Here is a 7,952-nt window from a genome sequence, read left to right on the forward strand (position 1 = left end):
GAGTCCGGACAGGTTAACGAGTCAGTGCAGGTTAACAAGTCGGGACAGGTTAACGAGTCGGGACAAGTTAACGAGTCTGGACAGTTTAACAAGTCAGGACAGGTTAATGAGTCTGGACAGGTTAACGAGTCAGGACAGGTTAACGAGTCTGGACAGGTTAACGAGTCAGGACAGGTTAACGAGTCAGGACAGGTTAATGAGTCTGGACAGGTTAACGAGTCAGGACAGGTTAACGAGTCAGGACAGGTTAACGAGTCAGGACAGGTTAATGAGTCTGGACAGGTTAACGAGTCAGGACAGGTTAACGAGTCAGGACAGGTTAATGAGTCTGGACAGGTTAACGAGTCAGGACAGGTTAACGAGTCAGGACAGGTTAATGAGTCAGGGCAGGTTAACAGCAAGAACAAAATGGATTAAAAAACTTTTGCACACTTTTCTTAAATTATACATGTTTATCTTTCTAATAAAGGGTTCACTCCAAAACAAAGGTTGCATGAATTAAACAACAGATTGACTGAAATAGGTACATAAATTCATGCCTCGTCACATTGTGAGAACAAAGGTCTAAACCAGACTGGAACATAAAAAAAACAAGTCTAAACTTTCAGCTCGGACATGACAAAAGTGACGCGCGAACAGAAACGTGTTGGAACTGACTTTTGGGGTTTTGTTTCTGCCCGTCGGGAATTATTTGACACACAGCTAAAGTTAGCTCAACAGTTAGCAGGCTAGTTCAGTGGTATCAGTTACCATGGTTACTGAGCGGTATCAGTTACCATGGCTACTGAGCGGGGAGTCACATAACCCACTTTGATGGAACGCATCTCTCACTTAAATTAGCAAGGTTTATCATTTTAAGCCAGGCTTCTCCTTAATCCACGTTGATGAACAGCCCTCTGAGGTAATCTTTGACTTGTTTGTTTGCACCATAAACAACATAAACTGCACAACGCATGAACACATCCCTCACCCCACTACACACTGTAATTGAGCCTGAAAACAACTCTTGATAGGGTTAACACTGAGGACCAACGAGAGGAACCTGTTGACCCTGACTTATTTATTTATTTATGTTTCCCCAGCCACAATGACGGAAAGGGAAAGAGCTGGAAACACAGACCATGATGGGCTTTAAAGAGAGCCAGAGGGTGAACAGATCTGCAGCAGCCATGTGCAGGATGAGCACAATATCAACCCAAAATACTAGAATAAACCTGGAATAAAGTATAAAAGGTTCCCTTTAAGCTTCTAATTGTAAATCATCCAGTTCACGATGATAAAGGCAGATTTTACACCTGAAGGGTTAATTTGAACCGGTTTTTATTACCATGCCATCTCCTTGGCTCTCTCAAAGTTTGTATTTATTATATTTTATTTCCTTTATATAATTGTATTAATCATTGTATTTGATATGGCATTTGTGACATATTTCTTTTTATATAATTATTTTATTTATTTTATTGAGTTTAAAGATTGCAATGCCCTTTAAGAGGTGAATTGTGCCCTCTGCTGGTCAAAGTCTGTATTTCAGCACCATTATTCCACAGACAGAGTTAGAAGTGATTTCCACCTTTAATGCTTCTCAGAGAGATTTTACTGAGTGAATTCTGCTCCCTTCTGGTTTAGTTTATATTCAGAGTTCAGTCCCCTCGAGTTTTTAGTGTTAGATTATTCATTTATGGTACAAATGTGGTTTTAAATAATTTATTCAAGGTGAAAGCAGATTTTAGTGCATTTTTTGTCAGCCAACTTCAGACACATTTACCATATTTCAATAATGAATTAATGTATTTATACATGTATATTTACCTTTTCCAGAAACATGATTTTACATTGTATTGCTGAATTTAATTTATAAATTTGTACTTAGCTTTTATAGACAAAGTTTCTTAAATTTTATTCATGAATAGAAATTATTTTTATATTAATATATTTATTTTGACCCTTTACAGAGACCTTACATTGTTACATTGTATTACTGAATTGCATTTACTCTTCCTGTTTACTCAGATTAAATCTGATGTTGACACCGTTACCTGGCCCAGTAACCCTGAAGGAAGGATGGACTCAGTGTGTCTCTGTGTTTCAAACACTACAAAACCTTTCTTAACTGCTATTTCCTTCTTTTTCATTCCAGATGGGCGGATTGATTTCAATGTACTTCACAGCACTTCACTAACAGATTTTATTAAAAAAGAGGTAGATAATGGGAAGTTCTGTGGTATGGTGATGTTGGACCTACAGAAGGCATTTGACACAGTTGACCACTGTGTTTTACTGTATAAATTGAAAGCTATGGGTTTTAGTGAATTAGCAGTGAAATGGTTGGGCTCCTATTTGGGGAATAGAATGCAAGTGGTGGACATTGGGGGTACAATGTCTCAACCTCTTGGCATTGAATGTGGTGTTCCTCAAGGGAGTGTTTTAGGGCCACTTCTCTTTCTTTTATATATTAATGATTTAAAGGCGGTCTGTTCATCTAATCTTTTTTTATATGCAGATGATTCTGCGCTCGTAGTTTCTCATGAGGATAAAAATATCATTGAACAATTACTTAGCGCAGAACTTCTAAATGTCAGCAGATGGATGACTGACAACAGGTTATCACTCCATGTAGGAAAAACAGAATCCATTCTTTTTGGGTCAAAGATTAGATTGAAAAAAGCCTCCAGTTTTAAAGTCGTAGTTGGAGATCTTGAAATTACAGCCAATGAATCAGTTAGTTACCTTGGATGTGTGTTAGACTGCAACTTAAGTGGCATAGGTCAGGCACAGAAGGCAATCACCAAAATAAACAATAGGGTCCGTTTTCTGGCCAGAATTTCAAAATTTCTGGATAGAAAAACAATGGTCATTTTGGCAGGAGCCTTAATTCAGCCGTATTTTGATTATGCATGTGGCTCATGGTATAATGACGTCACAATGAATTTGAAGCATAGGCTACAGACCTCACAAAACAAGTTAATCAGACTTGTTTTGGATGTCCCCATGAGAACCCACCTCGAATCATCCCACTTTGATAAGGTGGGATGGTTGAAGGTGGAGGATCGTGTATCTCAGATGCAGTTATGTATGGTACACAGGTGTGCTTATGGGGATGTACCCAATTATTTTAAAAATTATTTAAATAGAGTAAAAGAAGTTCACCGCTATTCCACTAGGGGAAGCTTAACAGATTTTGTACCACCTAGAGTTAAGACAAACATGGGTAAAAAGTCCTTTCTTTATGCTGGAACAATTCTTTGGAACAGGTTACCTGGCCCACTTAAATCAATCAGAAGCATATGCAGTTTTAAACAAAACTTGAAAAAATGGTTTAAACACCAATCTTAGAATGTTGGCAATCTGTATCTGTCGCGTGTATTTGAAACTGTAATTTATGTTTTTATGTGACTTATGAATGATTGATGCATGTATGTATGTATGTATGTATGTAAAAATGGTACTTGTTTGATTTATGTAAGATATGCTGCTACTTGCCCCTGTCTCCTGCCTTATAGGGACCACAATGGAAATAAGCCTTAGGGCTTTATTGTGTCATCCCTGACTATTTTTTTATCTATTTATATCATGTATGACACAGGTTGCTGTTTCATATTTTTTGTATCAAAAATGGTCAAATAAAATCAATCAATCAATCAATCACTCCAAACGGTAAGATTTGTTTTGGTTATTTTATCTTTCTTCTTTCTTCTTGACTCTTTTCTTGTTCTTCCTTCCAAATGGGAGGATTGGGACACACACACACACACACACACACACACACACACACACACACATAAAGACACAGACACATTGAAATAATGCAATATGTTTTTATTTATCTATTTTTTTGACAAATAATCACTTCTGTAACATTTAAAAGAAAGACACTTCTTTTACATTTAGAAATGAATCATATCACATTTGTACTAATAAACAAATGTTCATTTTTTAACAAGTCATCACATCTGTAACAGTTATTAAACAATATTTGAGTTTAAATTTCCATGTCATTTCACTAAAACAAATCTCTTTTCTTTAAACTGGTTACAGTGTTGTTGAAGTTGTTGCTGTGTGTTTTAACTTGTTGCAGTGTGGTTTTAAATTGTTGCAGTGTTGTTGAAGTTGTTGCTGTGTGTTTTAACTAACCCTAACCCTCCACCTGTTACATAAATACATTTTTGATTCATATTCAACTATGTTTATTTTTATGCATAGAAAAGGGAAAAAAAAGTATTTCACAATGTCAGCTCTTGGTGGGTGTGACCGGCTGCTGTTTAACCTGTCTAACCCTTACCTGTGCTGCTTTTAGACCAGAGCAGGTGCCCAAAGAACCCAAAGAAACGGCTCCAGCCTAAAAATAAAGGTTTTGAAGCAGCATGAATTCTCTTTGACGACCGGACGGCACAGCTTGCCGGCCGGTGCTCAAAAAGAGTTCATGCTGCTTCAAAACTTTAACCTTAACCTTAACCCTAGCCCTAACCCTAACCCGATCCCTAACCTAACCCTAACCCTAGCTGAACCTAACCCTAACCCTAACCCAAGCTGAACCTAACCCTAGCTGAACCTAACCCTAACCCTAAATCTAACCTAACCCTAACCCTAACCCCTCCAGGAGGCGCTATAGCTCCCTGCGCTCCAGAACCAACAGGTTCAGGAACAGCTTTTTGCCCTCAGACGTCACCCTCTTGAACTCTACACAGAGGTGACCCACCTACTGTTCTGTAATCTGCCCACATTCATGACTATTTTTGACTATTTATTACCATCCCTTCATCTACCTGCACTGTTGATTTACTGTACATTCTTTACTGTATATATTTCTACAACATATTCATTCACTGTATATATCCTATAGTATATTCAATTCATACCTGCACTATATTTATACACTGGATATATACACTTAGGGTTAGGGTTAAAAAAATTTTTTTCGCAGCAGTATGAACTGTCTTTGACCACCGAAGGTGGTCAAAGACACTGCTGCGAAAAATTTTTTTTTAACCCTAACCCTAACTGAACCCTAACCCTAACCCTAACCCTAACCCTAACTGAACCCTAACCCTAACCCTAACTGAACCCTAACCCTAACCCTAACTGAACCCTAACCCTAACCCTAACCCTAACTGAACCCTAACCCTAACCCTAACTGAACCCTAACCCTAACCCTAACCCTAACCCTAACTGAACCCTAACCCTAACCCTAACTGAACCCTAACCCTAACCCTAACCCTAACTGAACCCTAACCCTAACCCTAACTGAACCCTAACCCTAACCCTAACTGAACCCTAACCCTAACCCTAACCCTAACTGAACCCTAACCCTAACCCTAACTGAACCCTAACCCTAACCCTAACCCTAACCCTAACTGAACCCTAACCCTAACCCTAACTGAACCCTAACCCTAACCCTAACTGAACCCTAACCCTAACCCTAACCCTAACTGAACCCTAACCCTAACCCTAACTGAACCCTAACCCTAACCCTAACCCTAACCCTAACTGAACCCTAACTGAACCCTAACCCTAACCCTAACCCTAACTGAACCCTAACCCTAACCCTAACTGAACCCTAACCCTAACCCTAACTGAACCCTAACCCTAACCCTAACCCTAACTGAACCCTAACCCTAACCCTAACTGAACCCTAACCCTAATTATGAACTGCTAGCGCTGGGTTATGGGCAGAGCGCGGGAACATTCCACGTTCGGGACGGGCCTTTTATGGAAGTTTTTCAACGGCCTACAACCGCCAGACAAAACGTGTAAAATGTTTGAAAGTGGTCTAAATGCATCTCCCGGGCTGCAGGGGAAAATACTGGAATGTTTATGTGACCATATTTCATTTTTGAAACGAATAAAAGCCTTTTTTCAAAAACGACACTGTTGCAGTTCCGTTCTTTGCCACTGGATGGCAGTACGAGACCACGTAATAATTTACAGGCCAAAAATGACATTTTGCATGTCCACACACACAGAAGTTGGAATTCCAAAGTACAATTGTGCGGTGCTTGACCCACGGAGGCAACTTTTCCGGAACATCAACCTACCGCCCATGCACTCCTTACCTTGGCCCTCTGTCAGGCTACTGTACTGGGGGGACGCATCTGTGGTTGGTACCCCGTGGAGGTCCATTTCCTGGAACGTGTACCTAACCCACCTTTCACTGGTAACCGTGATCCCCTCAGTCAAGCCACTCTTCTGGGCATGTGTCTTAGGTAGGTACCCCATGGAGGTCCACTTCCTGGAACTCAACCTCCAAGAGACCACGACCACTGTCCGAACCTGCTCACCCACCCTTAGGCACCCCTTCTAGTGTTGCACACCAGGCCACGGTCTCCTGGAGGGCTCAAGGTACCTTGGCCACCTTGGACCCACACTTGATCACCCCTTCCCGGGCTACACACAGGCATCCGGGGTAGGTACACCATGGAGGTCAAATTCCTGGAACATGAACCCTCCCTCCACCCATGTACTGCCAACCTTTGCCCTCTTTCAGTCACTGTCTGGGGCATGTGTCTTAGGTAGGTACCCCATGGAGGTCCACTTACTGGAACTCAACCTCCAAGAGACAACGACCACTGTCCGAACCTGCTCACCCACCCTTAGGCACCCCTTCTAGTGTTGCACACCAGGCCACGGTCTCCTGGAGGGCTCAAGGTACCTTGGCCACCTTGGACCCACACTTGAGCACCCCTTCCCGGGCTACACACAGGCATCCGGGGTAGGTACACCATGGAGGTCAAATTCCTGGAAAATGAACTCACCCACCCACCCTTCACCAATGAGCCTTCCCTGAAGTCAAGCACCTGTCCTGGGCATGTGTCTGAGGTAGGTACCCCATGGAGGTCCACTTCCTGGAACTCAACCTCCAAGAGACCACGACCACTGTCCGAACCTGCTCACCCACCCTTAGGCACCCCTTCTAGTGTTGCACACCAGGCCCCGGTCTCCTGGAGGGCTCAAGGAACCTTGGCCACCTTGGACCCACACTTGAGCACCCCTTCCCGGGCTACACACAGGCATCCGGGGTAGGTACACCATGGAGGTCAAATTCCTGGAAAATGAACTCACCCACCCACCCTTCACCAATGAGCCTTCCCTGAAGTCAAGCACTTGTCCTGGGCATGTGTCTGAGGTAGGTACACCATGGAGGTCCATTTCCTGGAACTCAACCTCCAAGAGACCACGACCACTGACCGAGCCTGCTCACCCACCCTTTGGCACCCCTTCTAGTGTTGCACACCAGGCCACGGTCTCCTGGAGGGCTCAAGGAACCTTGCCCACCTTGGACCCACACTTGAGCACCCCTTCCCGGGTTGCACACCAGGCCATGGTCTGGTGGAGGGCTCCAGGAACCTTGCCCACCTTGGACCCACACTTGAGCACCCCTTCCCGGGCTACACACAGGCATCCGGGGTAGGTACACCATGGAGGTCAAATTCCTGGAAAATGAACTCACCCACCCACCCTTCACCAATGAGCCTTCCCTGAAGTCAAGCACTTGTCCTGGGCATGTGTCTGAGGTAGGTACACCATGGAGGTCCATTTCCTGGAACTCAACCTCCAAGAGACCACGACCACTGACCGAGCCTGCTCACCCACCCTTTGGCACCCCTTCTAGTGTTGCACACCAGGCCACGGTCTCCTGGAGGGCTCAAGGAACCTTGGCCACCTTGGACCCACACTTGAGCACCCCTTCCCGGGTTGCACACCAGGCCATGGTCTGGTGGAGGGCTCCAGGAGACCTTGCCCACCATCCGAACCTGTTCACCCACACTTAAGCACCCCTCCCCGGGTTAATAAGCATTATCCCGCCCTCCTGGAAGTTCGTGCCCCTGGTACGCCGCCTGGAAGTTCGTGCCCCTGGTACGCCGCCTGGAAGTTCGTGCCCCTGGTACGCCGCCTGGACTTTCGTGCCCCTGGTACGCCGCCTGGACTTTCGTGCCCCTGGTACCCCTGTGGACTTA

Source organism: Centropristis striata, chromosome 14, assembly GCF_030273125.1.
Source record: "Centropristis striata isolate RG_2023a ecotype Rhode Island chromosome 14, C.striata_1.0, whole genome shotgun sequence".
NCBI lineage: Eukaryota > Metazoa > Chordata > Actinopteri > Perciformes > Serranidae > Centropristis > Centropristis striata.